The sequence below is a fragment of the Typopeltis vanoorti genome, chromosome 20 (genome assembly GCF_054136105.1).
Source record: "Typopeltis vanoorti isolate ZY-2024b chromosome 20, IOZ_Tvanoo_1.0, whole genome shotgun sequence".
NCBI lineage: Eukaryota > Metazoa > Arthropoda > Arachnida > Uropygi > Thelyphonidae > Typopeltis > Typopeltis vanoorti.
In genome coordinates this window covers 50,037,595-50,059,351 of record NC_143568.1, presented here as the reverse complement: position 1 = coordinate 50,059,351, position 21,757 = coordinate 50,037,595, and the positions used below count along the sequence as shown (strand labels likewise).

Below are 21,757 nucleotides of genomic sequence, written 5' to 3'. Positions count from 1 at the left end.
TCAGTTTTAAATAATGATTTATTTCAGTAGTTTTAACCTCATGACACTTTCTGAATCTTACCACAAAAGTTATGGGTCTCTCATACATTTCAGTACTTGCAAATAAATGTAAAATCTGTAAAATGTAAATCTAATAAAACAAATTGTCATATTTCCATTGTTTTTCCAGTATCCACTAAGACTGCACATCAAATTTCTGATATGTACCCTCAGGGAGTGCAGAGGATAGAATGATAGTACAGTATGAAAAGCTCACGATGTTACTAATTTCTTATTGACAATTTTCCACAAACCTGCTTTGGAAGTTAACCATTACTCTCTCGTCATGTTCAAACAACAGAAGTCTGAGATTGGCTCTGGTCATCATTCCTGAATGCTAACAGGTCAAGCCTTATCTTAATATTCTCATTTTTAATGAATTTGCTGTTGTAATATGTTCATTCCCCTAATTTTTTTTTAAGTTCTCATATTGTGATGTGCAGTCTTTGTTCTCATATTCAGCTACTTTAGTGTTTTCTTCAATTTCTTTCTTTTTTTTTTTTTAATATAAATTTATTTGGATGACTCCTTACCATTTCAGTTTTTTTATTATATTGTTTATTTCCATATTTAATTTACCATATTCACTAAAAATTGTGTGCCTAAATAGCTGAACTGTTTTAAGTTCCCATTCAGGATGCAGCTGCTATATTTTCATACCAAATTTATTCAGTTAAAATATTGGGTTTCATGTCACTTTTCTTCATAATACAAAGCATGTAGTTGATGAATAACAGTGGGAGTAGTGTGCACTATTATTTATAGTTTTATATCTGATTTCACATCAGACTATCTTCTTCAGTTTTAATCGATGATTTACATCTTAAATATGGACTGTGTATTGTTCTTTTTACACAAATATCCTTGCTACATTCCCATGGTTTCTCAAGCATTTGTCTTAAAGTGATAATCTTATCTTGATATCCTGTAATTTGATTGAGCCTGGTTTGTTTTTCTCCTTATTTCCCTTCTGCAGTTTTCCTTAGCTTCTTCTCAATCATACTTGCATAAATCTTATCTGGAACACTCAGTAGCAATTTTCCTCTATATAGATGAATTTCTTCTGTACAAGTCTCTCTAAATGAGCACGAAAAAGTCATCCACTTTGAACAGCTTTCCTGGTCATGCCGATGCATAATGGCATATAACTTTAACTAAATGTGAATTTTCATTTTTAACAATTTTGAAGCATTGTTGCATTTAGTGTGATTTGTGATATTAAAAAGCTGTCCACTTTCATTGCCAAACATGGTTCTTAAAGCTGACTAAGGAAATGCCACAGTTTTTTGTGCGAGTGTGAACCCCATCAAAAATAAGTTGTTTTGCTAGATGGCCTGCTCTGATGAAATGAAGTAATTGGTGCTCAGATGATGAGCACTGCTGAATACAGCAATGTTACATTATTGTGCCAGATGCGGATGGTATGAAGCCAGTCACTTTTAGTGATTCTAAGCTAGGAAGTGCAAGAGCAAGTTGTCTAGGCGTTGAAATTTTGTAGGAAGAATTTAGTAGATTGATGCTGGGGGGCCAAGGACAATGGATACTATCTCATTGTTGTATATTGTAAGGTTATGTATTTCTGATTTAAGAGTCTATCAATAATACACAGTTAAACTGTGTATTATTGATGGACTTGCATTGCATAACATTGATGAGGCTTGGAATCAAGGAGGCTAATCGACATGGAGATGCACTTCAGGGAACACATTTGGGAAGTAGTAGAAACAGCACAAAGGATTAGATGATGAGGGTGAAGACATTCTTCTGTGTAAGCCTTAGTTAAACTGCATCTGGACTGGTATGCACAGATATGATCTTAAGAGTTTTGTGGAATTGGAAGAATGAGAAAGATAATATTCAAAGGTGTATGCAATCGGTGTGATTTCCTATTTCTGGAATCTTCACTCTGCAGCCAGATTTAGGTTTTAACTTACAATGCTGGTTACATCTCTCTCTCTCTCTCTCTTTTATTATAATAGTCTCTGGTATATACGTGTGAAATTTGTGATATTGCTGTGCCATTGAGTAGCCAAGTTCATCTTGGAGGTTTCACTTGTATGCAATGAACACACTCTTGCACTTTTTTCTTAAACAGTATTCACTTACATTGTTGTTTTGCTTGTGATAGTTTTGTATGCAGCACATGCAAAACTATCTTTTTTTTCTTTTTTTTTTTGTTACAAATTTGATGCTTTTAATTATACTGCTAATAATGAAAAACAAATTTAATTTATTGCATTTTTTTCAAATAAAAATCTGGTCATTACATAAAAGTGTTATGTCAAGGTTTATAAAACTTGGGTTGAGGTTGTAAAGTGAATGCATTCTTTAAGGTGAAATGGGTATTTAAATTGTGTGTATTTACTCACAGTAGAAAAGCAGAATTGACTTACTATAGTAGTAGTAACAACACTAGCAATTTGTAGTGGATGGTTTCCTGTAATAGAAAATTTCTTTTAGCATTTTATATATATATATATATATATATATATATATGTGTGTGTGTGTGTGTGTGTGTGTGTGTGTGTGTGTGTGTGTGTGTGTGTGTGTGTATATGTGTGAAGCTTTAAATGTGATCTTTTCAGCAGTTTGCTATAGGAAGATTTTTTTTTTTTTGTTGTTGTTGTTGTGCTGTTTGTTATAGGGAAGTTTGTTGCACTCAATAAGCTTCTTTGCAGATTTAATTAATTTTATTTTCAATTATTGCAAACTTAATACATTTGTGATACTTTCATTAATGAAAATAATCATGTCATTAGAGGAAAAAATGTTGACTAGATTATATAAAGCAGGTCGAGTTGGAAATTTACAGATTGAGACTGCTTTGGTTGAAATACATGATCTTTGGAAGGGAAAAAAAAGCATATGATATTTTGTCTGAAACAATAGTGAATATCTATAATGATATCCTGTAAACTTTTTTATGCTTTCATTAAAAGGGTGATTTTAATCAGCAATGCTCTTGCACTGTATATTTATTATCCATCATATGGTGGGTAATGAATTACTGACCTTCATCAGTAATGAAGAAGCTAGTGAAAGTTGTCTCTCACCAATGATTACCATTTGTCTTTTTTTAGACGTGAGATTACTTTTCCGGATATTCAGTGTGATTTAGGTGATGAAATACAATCACTGTTTCATCACCTAAATGATGAAATAGTGATTGTATGCCACTTAAAAATAACACACACATGTGCACACAGAATAAAATTTTAAGTAAATGCAAAAAACTCGATGTATCAAATTCTTGTAATATCATTAGTGACTGCATGATGTCAAAATGTGATCTATATAAAATAATTTTATCGTTTGAGTGAATTGGAATTAAACAATATGCCCAATATATATTTAAGTCATACATTATTATCATGATCATTTAGAGACTGTTAAAGAATGCATGGAGGTCTCTTTTGATACATATCCATGTCATGGTCTGCTACTCCAGAATGGCTGTGGTGCAGTTAGTGGGCATAGTTTGAACACAGAGACTGTTGATGTTTCTATCCAACATTATATATGTTGGATAGAAAAGTTAAATAACAACTTTTTATACAGGAGGAGATGTAAATCAGAGAGATTATTTTTAGTATCTGCCACAGCATTACAACATTTACCAAAGTTGAACAAATTCTGCTGCCTCACTTTATCAAAATCTGGGGACCTTTATTGGCACATGTATGGACAACAGTTATGATAGGATCCTGCCCCTCACACTCTCTGTGTTGTGTGTTTATCTCTGCACTTGCTTTGTTGTATTTCTTTGTGCACATGAAAATGCATTCATGACCAAGGCTTAATAATTTATAGGTAAATAAATTTAGTTAGTATTTATCTCTAGATGTGTATTTTCTCCAGCAGACATCAACATAAATTTTTAGATTTTTTTTTTTACATATTTTTTTACACACAAGACATTGCAGAACCTCTAACACAGTGGTGCTATATATATATATATATATATATATAGGAAAGAATTAAGAAGAGAGGAGATTCTCATTGATTTTTTTTTAAGAACTGGAGATTGTAGTTGGTGAGCAAAACATAATTTGGAGAGCTGTTCCATAAATAGACATTTGTAAAGTGAAGGAATGATGGATGCAATTTGGTCAAGAAGCACCCACCCATGGATATACACATAAAAGAAGCATGAGTAGAAATAGGCTATTTGCAAGGCAGTAGTTGAAATAAGTTCATGGGGGAAGAGAGATCATTGATCACCCTGATTGTCCTCCTCTGTGCAAATCAAGGATTTTTAGTGAGGGCTTTGGTTACTATTCCAAATAGAAAACTGTATATTGAGATTGGAAAGATTAGATCAGTGTTGGTAGATGGGTCGATTCAAAATACCATCTTATGTAGTAAAGAATACCAAGGTTTCTAGAGGTAATAGATGTAAAGAGTTTGTGCTATCAGTCAGAGAAGAGAAATCTGACTGTATCTAGTAATTTATGTATTATTAAGGATAAGGGAAGATGAATTTTTTTATATAGGGAAGCACCGTGTCTCCTGCGGTTTCCGGAGCACTCCTCAGCCCTTGAAAATTCAATGGGAGAGGGTATGATTTTTGTGCCAGACTGTACTCATATTTGCAGCAGGTCTCCAAGGTGAACAGCCTCAAGTCGATAGAATAATGTAGTTAAGGGAAGTCGGCAAGACTGATCTGTAACCTCGGGACAAGGATTGGCTCTGAGGACTGGGGTCCGAAGCGAGTATGGCACTGCACTGGGTCTGGGTGAAACTGTCCAGTGATGGAACGGTTGAGCCCGGACCAGCGTCAGGGCCTTCTCGTGGAATGCCTCAGCTGCACAGCGTGCCAGATGGCCTGTTTTGGGCGACTGTTTCAGCCAGCAACTAACAGCCACTCAGAACTGGCACGGACCAGGGGAATCCGACTGTCTAATTAAAACAAAGCATTGCGATGGCTGTTGAGATGTGTTGACGCAACGTGATTTCTGCCCAGTGCTCTGAATGTCAAAGTGAAGAAATTTGGTCAAGTGCTTGTAAATGGCAGGAGTAACTATGACTCTCCCTTGAGGTAGACGTGTTGTGATTGAGCTCTGGTCTAGCTGGTTGAGGTTACCTACTATTTCTATTGAAAACTTTCATTGGGGGAAGCGTGATGTGTTCAAGATTGCACGGTTTATTATTTGGTGAGGAATTTTATAAAGATATTACAGAATAATAACTCGATAGAGAATAACTTACTAGAGGGAGTTTTTCCACCAGGAGTTTTGTTACATTTAATAAAACTGGTGGAGACAAGGTCCGGCACGACTCGTTTGAGTATTCTGTAGAGAGAGAATGCTGAGTGTTACTCTTAGAAACATGGGGAATTGCCATCCCACCCGTGCACTTACGCACACGTGCTTATCATAGGCAATTGGCTATCTGAATCCTTTGCTTGAGTTGGGAAGAGGTGAGAGAGCTCTTAAAGACTCTCACTGTGCCCCTATGCCCATACACTGTAGGGAGGTTCTTTTCAAACTCACAGGCATTGGGTTTCTCAGTGGATTGCAGATCATGAATCTTACTATGCCTGATAATGAATTACTCTGAATGATAAAGAAAAGATCCTTTGAAGGAGTAGGTGAGCTCATAGCGCTAGATTTAAGCTAGCATGTAAGCTATGTTAAGAAAAGGATCAATAAATTGGGGAAAGAAGAAATGAGTAGCTGACCATTTGAGTTCTACTGTCCAAGTCCAGGCCAGCACTCTACCTGGCATTAGTGACAGCACAAACATTATGCGTGTATTGAATTATAATTAGATATTGTTCTTGTGCTGGTGAGTATCGCTGATAGTCATACTGTGGTAAATGCATGAACTGAATGACTTTAGGTTCATGTACCACCACAGGACATTAAGGATTGAATGTTTTTAGGTCCTTAATGCGAGACAGGGGCACATTGCCAAGAGAGTCTAACTTGAAAATAAAGATAACTAAGAGAGTTTAACTGATAATAAAGATAACAGGTGAGTTTTACCCTACTGATGACTAGTCGTTGCGATAGTAATCCTGCTCAGTACGAGAGGAACCGCAGGTTCGGACACTTGGTCGAGTGACCAGTGGTGCAAAGCTACCATCTGTGGGATTATGACTGAATACCTCTAAGTCAGAATTCTGTCTAGCCACTGCAACGATACCGTTCGTACCTCACGCTTTAAAAGGCAGCGCTAGCTGGAGTTGCTTTTGTACTGTCATGGTGCGATCGCTCTGGCAATGAGGCTACTAGAATGGAAGCATCAAGGCAGCCGTTGAGAGTATGCACCAGCTGCTTCCTACGCTGCACCATTCAGGTGTGACATGTGGGCACCAAACTGTTCGCAGACGACCCAGGTACGTCTGGGTGTCGTGCTTAGAAGAGCAGCCACCATACTGTGATCTATTGAGACTCATCCTCTATGATGATGACTGAAAACTTAGTCAACTGGACTGAGTTTTCAAAGTATTGAAAGGTTATCTTTACCCTAGTGATACTAACATGAAGGTCTGTGTTTAAGGTACTGGTTGTAGAATTTGTTGAGGCTTGGATGTTGTGTATTGCAAGGTTGGTCAGATAAGTAGAGAAATAGTATGTCATTCATCAACAAAACAGAATTATATTAGTCAGTGAGAGAAGGTAATTTATGTTTGGGATAATGAGTGGGTGACATAACAGAGCACTGCAGTACTCTTGAAATGGAAAAAGCCTGAAGAGAGAGTAAGCCATTCATCAGTCACTTCTCTCTCTCATCATGCAGTCATCAACCAGAGAGAAGTAGTTGTACGGTTTAAAGAGAACAAGGTATTACACCAAAGAATGGCAACTTGTCAAGCAGTCCTTGATACCGACTCAGGCAACCCATTCTTTCATTCATTTATCACTCTCCAAGCAAAAAAAAATGTAGCCCTAATTCCCTTGATAACCACTCCAGGGATGACCTCTTGTTCTTCCCCTCTAGCCAAGTGTTGAAACGTTCCACATCTTCATTCATTTGTCACTAGATCCTCTCCATTTCCTCATCCCTAAGAAACCCAGATGACTAGACCTGAGCACACTAATCCAGATGTGGTTATCTAGGCTTTATAGAGTGGAATGAGAATGCCCTTATCTCTGCTTGTTTGTGTTCTTCAGTAGCCAAGTAATCCTGATAGCTGCCCTGACAACTTTTGCAACATGCCCTCTAAACTTCAACTCTATCTACTACTAGCCTTAAATCCTGGCTTCATCTATTTCCTGGAGTATAGTTCTTTGAATGTGGTACACAGGTTTGTAATCTTTGTATCCCAAAATGTATAACTTGCACTTTTCCACATTAGATTGACTTTCATTATGTTTTGTCTATAGCATCATCCTATTTAAATCATTCTGCAGGCTCTCTACATCACTTTGATTAACTATTACCCTATCCAATTTTGCATCAGCAAACAACTGAATATCTCTTTTCAATTTATTTCCTATATCATTTATGTACAAATTAAACACAGCCTTATGGCACACCACTAGTCACCTTGATTCTGCTTCTCCATATACTACTTTTTGGTATCTGCCTATCAGCCACCCTTTTACACATATTGCTAGTTTCATATCTATCCCCATTTGTTGTAGTTTGGGTAACACAGTTCCATGTGGTATTCTGCCATTGCTATGTTGGATAAAGGGAATATAGCCATTCGCTTTATCTAACTCAGCTGTCACTTTGTCATGAAAAGTTAGTAGATTACTAAGGCGTGACCAATCCTTGACAAACCATTATTATTATTATAACTCCAGGGAGTCATTATACTCATCGAGGGAGGCCCCAAATCATATTCATCAGAACTATTCGACATTCATACAGTATCTATCATATCGCCTTAAACTCATTCACTGTCACAGCATCCACCACAGACTCTGGGAGCGCATTCCACTCATTCACTACTCTAAAAGTAAAGAACCCAGCTCTAACACCTTTACTAACCACACTTTTGCCCAGTTTCCATGGATGTTTCCTAGTACTAGTTTTCCTAGTACTAGGAAAACTAGTACTAGGAAAACTTTCCTAGTACTCCCACATCCAGCCCTGTTCTCAAAAATATCTTCTGAATTAATTTTATAGAAACCCTTTAGTAATTTGAATGTCTCAATCATATCTCCCCTCCTCTGCCTATCAACCAATTTTTGCAACCCACAAATCCTCAACCGGTTCTCATAAGGTTCATTCCACAGACCTGCTATCATCTTGGTCACTCGCCTCTGGATCCTCTCCACCTCCTCCCCATCAAGAAGCAACCTAGGTGACCAAATCTGGGCACAGTAGTCGAGATGGGGTCTTATCAGTCTCGATACAGAGGAACAATAACCTGCTTGTCTCTGCTTGTCAACGTATTCTTCAGCAACCAAGCGATTTGATGAGCTGATTTGGCCACTTTTGCAATGTGCCCCCTAAACTTCAACTCCTTATCCACCAACACTCCTAAATCTCGTGCCTCATCAATTTCCTGGAGTACAGTTCCACCAATGTAGTAAACTGCTGCTAATCTTTTCACCCCAAAATGTATAACCTTAAATTTTGCCACATTAAATTGACATCCATTCTCCTTAGCCCAGACCTCCAATCTATCCAAATCATCTTGCAAAATTTTAACGTCATCTGCATTCACTATTGCCGTACCCAACTTTGCATCATCAGCAAACAAATGAACTGTTCCTCTCAGATCCTTTCCTATATCGTTAATGAACAAATTAAACAACAGTGGTCCAAGAACAGATCCTTGTGGCACACCACTAGTCACAGGCCGTCTTGTGGACTCTACTGCTGAATAAACCACTCTCTGATATCTCTCCGTCAACCACCCTCCTATCCATCTCACCAACCCTATATCCATCCCCATATGCTGCAATTTACTGATTAGAATTCCATGTGGTATCCTGTCAAAGGCCTTAGCAAGGCCTTTGACCAGTAGAATCACTGTAAACCCATTACCCTTATCTAGTTCAGCCGTCACTGTGTTATAATACGTGAGCAAGTTACTGAGGCATGACCTACCCTTCACAAAACCATGCTGTCCCTGATACAGTATCCCATTTTCTTCTATCCAATCTTGTATTTTCCTCTTGACTATTTTCTCCAAGACCTTGATAACAATTCCTGTTATGCTGATTGGCCGGTAATTTTCAACAGCAGCCTTGGCACCACCTTTATGCAGGGGAACTATTTTCTCCTCTTTCCACCCCATTGGGAATGACCCAGACCAGAGGCTCAAATTAAACAAAATGGTCAAGGGCACTGACAATTCTTTAGCCACTTCACGTACGACACAAGCTGGTATACCATCCAATCCCACAGATGTATTGCCTGCATGGCCAATTTTCTTTCGTAATCTGCTTTTGCTTTTCTTACCACCCTTGTTACCATCCTGGCCTGAGCTTTATACTGTTCCTGCACCTGCTGGTCACCTTTCTCCTTAAATTCCCTCCACAATTGTTTCTTTTTTGCAACTCAAACTTAATAGTGTTATTCATCCATTTAACCCCTACTTGATTTATTATTCGGACTCTTGGTATACAGTCAACCATTGCCTCCTGCAAACACTTCTTAACCACCTTCCATGCACTATCAACATCCAGCCCTTGCAGTTTTACATGCCATGGCACTGAGCCAAGCACACACCTAAGCTTGTCATACTTACCAGCCCGGTAATTCCACATGTACCCTGTCATAATTGTAAATTCCACTCTTTTAGCCACCTCCCAAGTCATGACCTTATGGTCACTCTCACCAATTGGTGGCAACATGGTCATGTTCGTTACAGCCACATTCTCATTTGCAATTATTAGGTCAAGCACTCTCTGACCACTGGTATTTTCCACTACATGCTGCCGCAGATAGTTCTCCCTTAATAACTGCATAAAATCCAATTCCTTCCTCCCATGTGCCTGCTCCTCTTTCCAGTCAATGTTACCATAATTGAAATCACCCATAATAATTACCCTCTTTCCACTCATTTCTTTTATTTGCATATGCATACTATCCCCACCATTTATTCCATCAGCTGGTCTATAGCAGCACCCAATTGTATATTTTGTTCTGCTAGATTCTATCTCACACCAAACAGCCTCAAATGTGCTCTTTTCTCTATCCTGCAGTTCAACTTCTATACTCCTTGGCTGCAACTCATCAGCTATCATCAATAACACTCCTCCTCCCTTTTTATTCACCCTGTCACTCCTGAACACGCTATACCAGTCGCATTCAATCCCACTAGCTTTATCATCTGTCAGCCATGTTTCACTAATACCAACAACCTGTTGCCTGGAAGTGCCAACCAAGGCCAAAAACTCTTCCTTCTCGTTCCTAATACTCCTGGCATTAGTATACATGAATTGCAGAAGCCCATTTGTCCCATCCCTACTTTGATGCCTTATACTAACTATCCCATTCTGATTTGTTGTCCTTCGTACTCGCTAGGGCATAATATACTCATTCACACACTCAACTGCCAAAAGTCTGCATATCTACTTCCCCCCCCCCCCCCCTCGTAATCAATCTAGTTTCCCTGAGTCTGTACATCCACTTCCACATCATTCATCAACACTTTTTCAAGTCTCCGTACACCAACTCCATTTAAATGTAACCCATCCATCTTATATAAGTCCTTTCGCCCATCGAACTCATTCCACACATCCACAAATTCCACACCACTCTCCATGCATAACCCACGCATAAAGTCATTGGCAATTATGTCCCTCGTTCTAAACACTTCACTGTCATACTGCGGTAAAATAATCACCATCCTAACTCTCTCACTCTTCTCTTTTGCTACCTCAAGTAATTCCCTCACATCCTCTATCATTTCCATTTTGTCCTCTTTCAAATCATTTGTTCCTGCCACGATTATCATCTCTTTCACCCTCTGTTTTTGCATTCGAATAGATTCGCTGACGTCCTTTATGTTCGCACCCGGCTGGTACGACCTAGTCAAACTCTCAACTATCACACCTCTTAATAGCGAATCCCCATACAGCACTCGCTCCTTCATTTTATTGACGTTTATGAACATTCTATTATTTGTCGTCACAGACTTTCGCCGATTATTAGTCGGTACGTTCAGCACACATTTTTCCATATGCTCCAGTTGCCTTTTTGCTCTGTGTATCGCTCTGTTCAAACGCGTAATTTCACTACTCGCATTTATCTCACCATTTTCATTATCAATCAAATCATCCATTCGTTCTGTATTTCTACCTTCATTTACACTTTCAACGACGCTCTCACACCTGTGAGTTGTGCTTCCCAAACTTTGAGCTTGGCCACAAAAGCTGTGATGTGATCAAACAGAGTGTGAAGAAATAGAATACGCTCTAAGTCCAATGAAAACAGGTAAAACACCAGCCCCTGATCAGATCCCTATTGAATTGTTAAAGAAAGTAAATGAAAACACACTTAATGACGTAAAGGTTATTTTTAATAACATCTATGATACAGAATACATCCCTGATGATCTAAGGAAATCCATCTTTGTCACTATTCCCAAAATTCCAAGAACGTTTGAATGTACAGAATATAGACTAATAAGTATCTGGCACTACCACGCAGTTCTCTATCACACCGCCATTTTCTACATTCTGACTATCGTTAACGATATCACTCTCACCACCCAAAACACGCTTGAGATCCTCATTCTCCTTGCACTTTCTGCACATATTAACTCCACTATCGCCCTCTAACCAGACTCCCACCGCTCTTCGCAAAGCATACATCTCACACACAGCACATTGCACAAATTCGTTTACATCAAAACTCTTAAACAAACATGGCGACCTGGCTGCCATTTTTTTCTTTTTCGGTGCCATATATACGCTATCTTATCTTAAAAATAATACTTAAAATAACAGAACACACACAAATTGCACAGACACACCAAGAAACAAAAAGCAAACAATACTACTTAAAATTCTAGTAAAATTGCCAATGTTAACACAAAATACTACTAATCTTTTCAGGAGCTCTCGACAAGCCAACAATCAAATCAGTGCAACACCAAACGGATCGAATGCTACCATCCACCCTTTTCTGAATACTATTTTTGACCAACTTTTTTTAGTACTTTTACCACTACTCCTGAGATACTGATTGGTCTATAATTAGCTACCCCACTCCTAGATCCTCCTTTATGTAAAGGAATTATTTTGTCCTCCTTCTAATCACTTGGGAATTTGCCAGAGCATAGACTTAAATTCAATTTCCTTTTGCCTGCTCAGCTAACTTCTCATAATTTGATTTTTCCTTCTTTACCATGCTAGTTACTTTTCTTACCTGTTCCTTGTACTGTTCCTGAGTTAGCTGGTCATCTTTCTCCTTTTATACCATCTGCAGTAGTTTTTTCAGTTTTTGCTTAATGATATTACTCATCCATCTCACTCCTACCCGGTTTACCCAACTTGATCAAATTCTGCAGAAATGTCAAGCAAATGCACTGTTTCTCCAAGCCTTTTCATGGTATGTTTCACAGAGGTTGGTGGCAGAACCCATGGTGACAGTTGTTTAACTAGTGGGTCTCCTAGTAGTGAAGAACTTGGCTGTTCAAATGACTATCTTTACATTAGAATATTGAAGTATGTGTTGATATTTTGATGTCTGGCTATCTCCATTTTTCAAATGGACTCAAAATGTCTTCCATGTTTTGGGATAGATGATGACCAATTATAAAAATCATAGAGATGATATAGGATAGGTGCTAATTTTGAAGTTTAGCTTTTTAATACAAATATAGATATACCATCATAACCATAGGATGTCTTGGTACCTGTGTTATTTAACATTCTTCTGAAGTTCTAGTGAAAGACTACAGAGGCATATGGTGTACTGTTTCATGTAGCAGGAGGCAAGTTGCTTTGTCACATATGATGGGTACAAAGAATTATTAGTGTAGTTAGGCAGTTGAGGTGCATGCTGGTTATTGTGATTGACACATGTGCTTCTATCATAAATAGCTCAATTATAGATGTCCATATCTTTTTGCCATGCAGTTTTATTTCCCCATAGGATTTTTTTGCAATTTGAATTTTCACAGGTGATTTTTACCTGTTATCTTACTATAATTGTTTGAATGAAAATTAATGGTAATGGGTTCTAATCTTTTCATTTGATAGAATGTTTGTTTAGATTGTTACGAAATGAAATCATTTTGTGATAATAATGAAAATTTGTCGGCTCTGGTTCCATGACTGGAACCAGAGCCGACAAGGAGGCATATAGATTAGCGAAGAAAAGTGCAAAGAGAGCTGTGGCAAGGGCGAAGGCGAGGGCAGTCGAAGAGGTTTATGAAGTACTGGAGAGAAACGGTGGTGAAGCTAAGTTGTTGAGAATAGCGAAAGCTAGAGATAAGGTCTCGAAAGACATAACATCAGTTAAGCAGATAAAGGACATCACAGGAGTAGTACTACAAGAGGAGGACAAAATCAGAGGAAGATGGGAAGAATATTTTCCTAATCTACTAATTGAGGAGAATCCAAGAGAGGTGCGAGGATGGAGAGGCAAATGAAGGATCAGTGCAGGACAAGGAGAGGAAGTGTATTGGGCACTGAGAAAAATGAAGAATGGAAAGGCTGTGTGTGTGTGGGGGGGGGGGGGGGGGACCAGATTCCTGGAGAAGCTTGGGCAGTGAGGGGGTAGACATGTCATGGGATCTGATGAGGAAAATAGCCCAATAGGAAAAGATACCAGAGGAATGGAGGAAAAGCATTCTCGTCCCAATCTACAAGGGAAAAGGAGATGTTCAAGATTGAGGCAACTATAGAGGGATCAAGCTGATGTCACACAGGTTGAAGATATGGGAAAGAGTAATTGAAGGAAGGATACGGCGGGACACAAAAATTGGTGAGGAGCAGTTTGGATTTATGCCAGGAAGAAGGACAACGGATGCAATATTGGCGCTAAGGTGATTGATGGAAAAATATAGGGAGATGCAGGCAGAGTTACATATGGTGTTTATAGACCTGGAAAAGGCATACAACAGAGTGTCCAGACAGGAGATATGGAGGTGTATGAGGAAGAAGGGGGTGTCGGAAAAGTACGTGAGGTTGGTGAAGGAAATGTATGAGGGAGCGAAAACTCAGGTCAGGTCTAGTGTCGGCATGACAGAGGGGTTCCTCATTGTTGTAGGGCTCTATCAGGGATCAGCTCTAAGCCCCTACCTCTTTGATCCGGTCATGGATGTACTAGTGGAGGACGTCAAGAAGGAGGCACCATGGAGCATGATGTTTGCCGATGATATTGTTCTCTGTGAATCATCCCGAGAGAAGCTTGAAAAGACCCTGGAAGAGTAGAAGGGTGAAAGGTTAACTTCAGGGAAGAAATTCAAGTACCTTCTTGTCGGTCGAGGATTGGTGACCTGGATGAGGAAATACAGCACCGAATAACATGCGGCTGGAGGAAGATGAGTGGGATCCTGTGCGACAAGAGAGTGAGTTGTAAGATGAAAGGAAAGCTGTATAAGATGATGGTGAGGCCGGTGATGCTCACCGGTGCAGAGACGTGGCCTTTAAAAGGCACAGGAGAGGAAGATGGAGGTGTAGGAGATGCGGATGTTGAGATGGATGAGTGGTGTGACAAAGAAAGACAGGATAAGGAATGACTACATCAGAGGGACGATCAGGATGGTACCGATCGGTAAGAAGGTACAAGAAAGCAGGCTGAGGTGGTTCGGTCATGTAGAGAGGAGGAGTATGTTGGTAAATGAGTGGAGCATATGGAGGTGGAGGGAAGGAGGAAAAGAGGCAGGCCCAAATTCAGATGGAGGGATAAGGTGGCAGAGGATCTTGGGGAGAAGGGATGGAGTCAGGAAGATGTCCTGGACCGGAGTATCTGGAAGAAGATTAGAGATGGGAATGCTGACCCTGTTTAACACGGGATAGGGCATAGCGAAAGAAGAAGAAGAATGAAAATTAGTGCCTGTTCAGGCCTGCTTTATGAATGTTAGTGGATATTTGAAGTGCTGAAGCTTAAAAAAAAAAAAAAAAAAACATGGTTTTGGAACAGTTTGCAGTATTTTTGAATTTTTTGATGGAGTATTCTCACTTCTTGTTTGTACTCATAGAATGATTTTAAACTTGTAATTAGCATCAAGAAAATGGGTGTTTTTTCCTTTTTAATATTAAAAGCTAGTTTCAAGTATTTTAAAATGTTTTATTACTTGGGTGAGTATGAAATCTTTTTATGCTTTGTTTTACTTTCTAATGAAAACTTTCTCTTCAACTTGGAGGGTGGTTGAATAAAAAAAATATGATTCAAATACATAACTAAGCATAAGAAGACAATTTTATTCACATGTAGGAAGGGACAAGAACTTGGCTGATTACAAAAAATTTGGTAAATTTCTTTGATTTTATTGATGTAATTAAACTTCATAGAAACTATAGTCTGAAAAATATTTATAAAAAAATTAAAATAAGTGAATTAATTAAAGGAAATGTCTATCAAACATAAGAAAGAATTTTGAGAAAGAATCACTCTGAAAATCTCAATGATGTTTTAGTATATCTGGGGTTTATTCATGCCCATGGTTTAAATAAAATCACCAAGAACACTCCCTTTTTTTATCAGAGAAATTTAAAAGGTTTATGGAAATCATGATAGCTACCAAATTGTTGTTACAAAATTAGTGTCAAACCACCAGACAATCTATTTTCTCAGCTATTCTGACTATAAAACTGGAATATTATACCTCCAATAGCAATGAGAATATTAGCATTAACACCATATGCTTAAGCAGTATTATTCTTGGATATGCACAGCAAAACCATAAAATAAATGACAGTTTTGGAGACTAACAGAGAAATAATTAGTGTCTACTTTCCTCTAGTGAATTACCAGTGGATACATACTGGCATGTATCCACTGGTAATTTTAAGCTTTGATTGTACAGAAGAGAAAAAGAGGAGGCATGAAACTGTTCTGATTATATATCAGTGTATTTCTGAATGCTGAAAATTCTTGGATTGCCTGAGATATTTACAGTGTTGTTCAGGATAAAGTAGTATCTTCAGGGATCCTGAGCAGATTCTAATGTAACATTGAACAGAGAAGTTATGATTGATATGATGTAAATTTTCTTTCCTGTGTTTATGACTTCAGCTCAGTTGAGAAGTATTACTGTTTTTCTTTTAGTTCTGTTTTGAAATAGCAAGATGATACGTAAATTCAAAACGTCTGATTTTTGACTGAAAAAAAATTTTCAGCAGAGAAATGAGGATACTTACTTACAGATAATGAAAATCTATATAAATTAATGTTTACTTTATGTTTCTCAGGTAGAAGAATTTCAGATGTGTCATAGAACAAAAACTCTTGAATCAAGTTGTTTATGAATTATTTTATAGTAAACATATCCCATTTACAGTAATCTTTAATAAATTACTTTGTTTATATAATAAACAGAAAACTAAGCTTTATGGTAATAAAGCTACTTCTTTTTACCAACCTGCAAGCATAAGATTAATCAGCTAGAAAAAAAAATTATAATGATCATCATAACGCTAATTATGGATATAGATCATATTGGCCTGTTCCAGTCTCATTATTAATCTGATATTCTCTTTTGAGGTCTACCCAGCTTTCTCTTTCCAATATGTTTATATAATTATAAAGATGCAGATTTAAATTAGAAGATAAGGTGATGGGGTTATGTAGAGCAAATTTTAAAAGTGAAGCAAAAAATGATGGGAGATTGGAAAGTAAAGTAATATAAAAAAAAAGTAACGGTCAACATAAAAAAAATAAAAAGTAAAATAACATAGAATAGAATATGACTAAGAGTCTGGGTCAAGGCTATTTTAAGTGTGGATGTGTTATATGGAGCTCTTGTAAAATAGGTAATTTTTTATTTTTTAAATTTATAATTTGGTTTCTTATGATTTTGATCTATTAAGTGTTTTTTTTTTAGATTAGTTACTATAGGTTTAAGTGTTATTGTGGTTTTTTTATTGTTAAGAACATGAAAGAAGTGTTATTGTGTTTTTTTTTATTGTTATAGAGAACATGAAAGAATATGTTCTTTCTTAAGAGATCCTGTGCATAATTGTTATTTTTTTTTCAACAAAAATAAAAATGATTTAATTAATTAGACTTACATGTCCACTATTGAGAGAGGAAGAAAATATGCTTGATAAGTTTGAAATTAACTGATTTTACCTGTTTGTTCTCATAAGATCCTATGATCTTGAAGAGAAGAAATCTTATGTTCTTTATGTCTGATATTAAGTTTATGAGCCCCTTTGAAGGAAATGAATTTCAAAGATTATGAATTTTATAAATATTGAGAGCTGAAAACCAAAACTACATTAAAGATGATCAGTCAGCAGTATAAATGATGTCGTGCTGGCTGTTCCAGTTTGTATAAGCTAAAGTCAACAGCTTGGACTATATATTACAAGAGAAAGGAAGAGGAAGCATCAGAAAAATTTTGCAGGTAGCCAAGGGTGATTTTGCATCTTAAAGACATATTATTTCAGTCTCCATAGTCTCAAGATCATAAGCTGGCCTTTCCTGCCAACAAGGCAAATTTGAATTTTAAGCCCACAATTTTAGAGATGCTCTGCCCTCTCTGTGTAAGGGCTTTTGCTCCTGGTAAGAGTGCTCTCGCTAAGGGCATGGATGTTTGTGATTGTCCTATTAACTATATGTACTGCTGTGACCTGTGTCCTGCTTCAGTATGACCACTGATGTCTTTGCGCCATAAAAAATCAAATGAACCCCTGGTAACAGTAGTTCATTCTGAAAAACGTAGGCAAGAGAACACATGGCATAGTGTACTGTCCTCATGCATTAGATTTTAAATACGAAACTGAAGGTAGGTTTTCTGTAAACCATTTTTGCGCTAATTTTTGGCATTGGCAATACAGAATTGTTTTTGGATCTATGAATTTGTTTAAATCGATTAAAATTAGGGCCAGATTTACTTTCTAAGGATGTGATTACACTACATCAAAAAGATGGAACACTTGCAATGCAAGGTGTCCTTCTGTAAATATGTATTTATGAAAGAATTTGCTAAGCATCTTCTATAGAAGGATGAACTAAAAAGCCTAGACAGTAAGAGCTAGTTTTATAATGTCTGAAAGTGCAAAGATAATCAAGAACATTACTGAGTTGTTAATTCAACATATACTCACTGATCTGTCTCAGTCAAGTGACTTAGCTTTCAGTATTATACCAATGAACGTCACAGCATGGTTGTTAATCCCATCTACATAGTTATATTTTTGTGAGAATGAAAACTTGAGTTACTGGAAGGAAAAATGCTGTCAGCTCTGCATTAGACCAATTCACCTTTAGTTTGAAAAGTCTCTAGAAAGTGGTCACATCCTAAGTAAAATGGCAGCCAGATTTTTCATATTTAAATTCATTGTTACTACCAACCTAAGTTGAGTAGTACTTACCTGCTTATGAAGGCATTGGAAATATGGTGCTTGGATTACCACAACCTATTTCAGCCGTTATGTTTTATTTGAAAGAAGAGAACTGGCTAAATAAGCTTTAAGATGAAATAAAAGATCTCTGTGCAATATTCTAGAACTAGACTAAGAATTTTGAAAAAAAAAAATCATAAAAAGAATGTTCCTTTAAGACCTATAGTAGATTTTGTTCAAAGTAGAACCTACAAACTAGCTGAATATCTTCCTAAAGCTCTTTTCACCTTTATTGTCCTTCTCCATCATACATCAAAATTTTTAGTTTAATGTATTACTCTACAAAAAATTTTCTTACCAAAATCAGTTTCTTTTGTATTTGCATTTAATTCAAAAATATTCGTCTTTTCAGAATAAATTGTAGAGACTAATTGAGGGAGATCTAATTTTCCTATCCTGGCTAACAGTTACGTTGAACATTTTTTGCTGTCTGGAATTATTCCTTGATGTACTTTTGTTTTGTAAAACAAAAGTACATCAAGCTAACACTAGAAGTAGTCATAATCAAACTAACACTAGAAGTAGGAGACAGTAAGAGCCTTTCTTTCTTCAATGTTCTCATCCTTAGACTTAACGGAAATCTGAAATTTTCAGCCTACAGAAAGAAAAGTAATATAAGGAGATAAATCGATGCCATTCTGATAAGACTTAATACTACTTTATCATGTGTATACTTTATTCTCTTCTGAAACAAGAACCGATGTTGATTAACAACTACAGCTCTTACCTCATCTCTGGAGTAATAAACAACGTAATCTTCATCTTCATTCTCAGGAAGACAATTGGGCAAGCATTGTTATATTTTGTACGAGAGATTTGTCAGAATAGTTCTCAAGGTTTCTGTGTTAAGTAAATCATGTCTTCTTTCGTGCTGTTTGCAAATTAGCGTCTTCTCGGCTTTCCCCAAGAATCTGCTTCCTGTTCTTCATTTAGGAGTATCTGACTCTTGGATTGTTTGGTCTTTCATGTTACAGAGAGAGATGGGTAGATCTGTGTTGGTAATTATGGTCTTGTTAATTCGTCCATTTTGTCCATACACAAGGTTCATTGGAAAGAGACGAGTGTTATACCAAAGCTGGTATAACACTTGTCTGGGTAGAAATGGAAAGAATGTACTAAAACAAACTGAAGCTCTTACTAATTCCTGTTTAAACAGGAATGACTGCTTGAGGCTTCCCAATTTTGAGACATTGCCTTACTTACCCACGTCACTATTGTTAATTAATCCACCCCCCCAGTGGTTAAATTCTAAACAAATAAGTTCCGGTGCCCTATACAAAATAACCAATTGTATTTACCTTTGGATGCTATCCGGGGAAGCTTCAAACCTCCATCCCTTTCATCACATGTTCTTAATCAGGCAACTTTATATCAGGGGTGAATGCTGGTCTTGAAATTCATGCTTGCTCTTGTTATCATTCAGCGAGTGAGAGGTGTGATTGAAGTCTGATTAGCGGAATAATGAATTACTGACCATTTAAAACTATATATTTAGAAATTTATGTACATTTAATCATACAAATACATTTATTTTACAAATGATATTCTATCTTTTTCAATTTAGCTACTTGAATACAAATTCTACCCTACGTTTCTTTATGAACTGGTGAATAACATCATCATAAAAAGTTGGTTGTAACTTAATTTTCCCAAGCAACATACACACTTGTAAACGCTAGCTGGATAGAGCTACTTTGACTACGCATGGCCTTGTGTTTAAGACAATGTGAAGGGAGTGGAAATGGCTATGCGCGCATGTGAAATCACAGTGCTGCAGCAAGGACCTGGAAGCTCCTACTACCGAGCAAGCCAAGGTAGCTTTAGCTTGCTCGGTTGTAGGAGTACTAGACGAGCAAGCATTGGCCTTCGATACACAATGCAAAGCTCAATTATTGCCACGCAAGCTTAAGACATCTTCTGTCTACAAAAATAAAAGCATAAATGGAATGTTTATAAATGCATGCATTTATTAACAAATAAATATTACTTTCTCAATTAACGAGTTTGTGCAGCAAGCATGGAGAATTCGCCCCTGCTTTATGTACACATTCAAAACTGTAAACAATCGTTGAATAATAACACCATAATGTAGGCATAATTACCGTAAAGGGAGAAAAGTCAAAACAGAAAAATGTTCCTACAAAATAACCAATTGTATTTACCTTTGAATGATACAATCCACTGGTCGAGTGTTCAGCAAGTCAGCAAATCTTTATTTTCGTTCAGCGTATTAATATTATCTCATTGCAACTGATGGAGTTTCTGTGGATTCGTTACAGACCTCTTTCTCTTCAGAAACTACACATTACAAACTCGTTTTGTATTATCACTGTCATCCGAGCTATTTTTCCGTTTAAAGACGGTGCCAATTGTTGAAATACTGTATTTACTGGAATATAACTTGCCCGCGCATATAACTCGCACCCCTGATTTTACTTTTCGAAAAAAGAAATTAAAAAGTTTCGCACATGAAAAAAAGCTTAAACATTCACGCCGGATTGATAGTAACTTGCTCCCGCGGTAAACAACATGCCCTCCCCAATAGCCACAATACTGCAGAGGCAAGAAAAACAAGTACTTTTAATTATGTTAGTGAATGAAGTGCAAGCAATCTGTTTAATATATTTCTCAACAAATAGTGCAATTAGAGACAAGGGGATAAAAACGAGACTAATGAATGAATCACGTTTCCTCATACAGAAACTATACTGTATAGATTCAAGTAAAAATATATGCTGCATCAGCAAACACAGTATCTAACTAAAAACTATTGCTATTAGTTAGATGCGAGTTCGCCCACCACAGAGCAGCAATAAAATTCAACTGAACGTGTTAAAATTCGTAAACGTGTTAAAACTAAGAAGTGTGTGTGTGTAGTGAATGTTATGGCAGTTTCACATATTATCGGAATTCGGTTGAAGAGAGTTAGCATTTCAACTCAATTGTCGGCTTGCATTTATTTTTCCATCGCGTGATCTTTTGTTAATACCGCACCAATCATATGCATGTCTTAATAATCTGCTATTACTGTCTGTTTAAAGTGTTAGACTTAATTACCATAAAGGGAGAAAAGTCACAAAACAGAAAAAATTCATCCGGGCCCCAAAGGGCCCGGATGAATTTGCATAAATTAACTTTTAGTGTCAATAGTTTTGTATTTATTCTTAGTTTCACAATTAGAAAAACATTGTCGCGAAATTAAATATATAATTTACGGTCCTAAATTCCTGAAACATATCTGAAAGCCCTGTTTATATATTTGCATAATTTCGAATGAAAGATCA

The 21,757-nt window shown here is 37.1% G+C and overlaps 1 protein-coding gene across 1 annotated transcript in view; it reads left to right on the top strand.

The window, feature by feature from the left end:
• The window catches only part of lgs (BCL9 domain-containing protein legless), a 684,040-nt gene that overhangs the window by 32,211 nt on the left and 630,072 nt on the right, over positions 1-21,757 (top strand). The window lies entirely within an intron of this gene.